The sequence below is a fragment of the Ruditapes philippinarum genome, unplaced genomic scaffold (assembly GCF_026571515.1).
Source record: "Ruditapes philippinarum isolate M1 unplaced genomic scaffold, ASM2657151v2 ctg5571_1_1_1_1, whole genome shotgun sequence".
In the NCBI taxonomy this organism is placed as follows: domain Eukaryota; kingdom Metazoa; phylum Mollusca; class Bivalvia; order Venerida; family Veneridae; genus Ruditapes; species Ruditapes philippinarum.
Genome location: NW_026857742.1, coordinates 40,001 through 42,972, shown reverse-complemented (window position 1 = coordinate 42,972; position 2,972 = coordinate 40,001).

Below are 2,972 nucleotides of genomic sequence, written 5' to 3'. Positions count from 1 at the left end.
CATCCATGCAATCCATACACGTATCTATCATCCATCCATCTATGCAACTAACTAAACTTCACTATGCTTTCTCCCTTATCTTTATTGATTCCTTCCTTATTTGCGTCGTTTACTTAAAATTCTAACCTTGGAAGAATTAAAGCAAAGTTAATGATTATGAAATAAATTAACATCTAACTAATCACCAATGTCATTAAAAGGACGAAGACAGAACCTACCAGCTTTTTTGAAAGCTAAACTTGTATGAATAATATACAATAAACTTCTCTTAGACTTTGCAAATAAGGAACCCTTTGATAATTTTGATGAATCGTAATTCCAAAATATTTGTGTTTTATAACATCAGTTTGTATTTTTTCATATTTTCTAATAAGAAAAGGCAATTACTGTTATAAAACGTTTTGAAAGCGATTAACAAAAAAACAAATCATCAATACAATTTCCCCCGACAAAAGTTTAATTTGCACGAAACTTACATCATTAAAATATGATATTAAAACTTGAAACTTAAATCAATAAGTAAAAGTATTAATAATTTAACATTTCACAAAGCTCAATTTTACTATTTGTTTTTATAATACTTAATACATAATACATGTATATACTTTCTGGATAAAAAACGGTGTCTTTGCCCTTCATGGATTTATGTTTCATATGTTTTAACAACTACGTACATATACAAAAGTATTATTTGCCTAAACCAAACAGAACAAATTATTTTTATCTGTTTAAAGCAAGACACTCCTGTAGTTTTTACAGAAACTCCACTGAGGTCTTAAAACATAAAATTTGAATTTCCTGCATAGATCAGCTTGGGCTATGCAGATCAGCTGGGGCACTTAAAACAGACAAGAGATGCAAATGTAATTAAAAATGTAATCAGATTTAATTTAAAATTGTATTTCATTGCTATTCTTAGCCCGATTTGAGTGAAAAGCATTACAACGCTTTTTCAATTTTTGGACATTTTTCATAATAGGAATAATTTTTCATAATCTGGAAAACGGAGTGAGAGTGTGATCTGAATTTTTGCACACAAGTTATTGGTCTAGACCTGTTTAAAATGGACCATTTATCTCGAAAAACTATTCCCTGTCCCCTTATGTCAAAAACCCTCAATGGAGCCCCTTCAATGCCGAGTGTTTTTGTTTCCTGTTGTATTTTTTTGTAATAAAGCTTTCAGATGTAGAGGGATGTAGAGGGTTAGAATATTTTTCAGTGTGTGTATTAATAGCTGTCACTAGTGGTGTTTCGCTTTATTTTGAGGTATATCATGATTTTGACCAGTCATTTTCTGTTATATGAGTGGGTCTTACCAAGACCACTTTATCTTGAAATACAAGAAAGAAAAAGTAATTTGGGCAGTGATAAAATGTAGGTATCTATATCGATCATTTACAAAAAAATCTTAAAGATATATGTGTAATTGATTGTTATATTCCATGTACATTAATTTAAAAGCAAGAAGTATCTTTAAAAAGATACTCGGCCGAAGTAAAACTGGTTAACATGCAAAATGATGTTATTTCTTACTTTTCAATACAAAACAAAATGTTTGCAATGCTTGCATATCAATGCCATGATAATTATTCCTTGAAGCTACCATTTTGTAAACATTTAAATTAAATCATAGTATAATAATGATTTTTCAAAGTAGGACAACTTCTATGTTAGGTGTCCCTTTTACTTAATTTACGTTTGACTTTATAAATTTTGTAATCATTTACAAATTAACCTAAACGTTGAGGAACTATCCTCATTCCTCTTCATTTTATTTTAGAACTATCCTTAACATTTTATTTAATAGTAGCAAAACTGTCCCTTACATTTTATCTTAGAACTATCCTTAAAGTTTCATTTAAGAATGGTAAGAACTATCCATTACATTTTATTTCAGAATAGTTAGAACTGTCCTACATTTTATTTTAAAATGACCAATGAGATTCACTGATTTCCGTTTATGATTTCAAAATGATCAATGAAAATTCTTCTTATATTCAGACCTTCTCTGTTAATTTTACAGGAAGTCTCACTGATAACAGACGGACTTCGTCCGAATAAGTTTTCCATCGTACCTTGATTATTAAAAAATGAGGCATTATTATGAAATTTTTAAATGTACCTAATGAAAAATGCGGCATCCCTTAGCTCCGGCTATGTCAGTATTTAATCTTCAACTCTTATAAGTATTTGAATAAATGAACCAAAGAGCCAAAAATATAAAACAATGATATGAACTACCAGACAATGCTTCTGTTGAAATTACATCCGATAACATTTTACACAACACAAAAAGAGTACCCTTACTTTATGCCGTAATATGAATATCATCTAATTGTAGACACTTTCGGCGCTATCAAGATATGGAAAATAAATCTCATAATTATGTTGGTAGCAATGTACTATTTTCGTTTGGATGTCCAAATATAACTATTAATTATAAATGATTTCATGTTACACATGATACTATTGTGGCGTATTGTTAATCACAATTTTCAGCCTTATTTATTATTTATAACTGTATTCAATAATTTTAATTAGATACTAACAATTGATTAGTGTACAGGGGTCACTATTTGCGAATGATGGCGATATTTTGTCAATTGGGAATAACCACATTTCCTGAAACAATACTTGCTATATATACTCGAGGACAGAATAATATTCTGTCTCAGATATACTCTAACTGATCAAAAATAATTAACTTTTGATGCAAAGTGTAATTACTACGTGGGGCTAAAGCTTTATTTAATGAAAATGGAATGATTATTTAACGACCGAACTGACCAATAGGGAAACGGCGGACAGAGTGTTAACAATAATAATAAACATAAATGTAAACTCCTCATTAAACTATTCAATAATGGTGAAGAGGTTGTTACTATACTATAGAAAACATTTTATCTTGTAACATAACCGTATTTTTATTTTCAGAAAAATACTTTCTGTTTCCAGAGGAATATATGCAATAT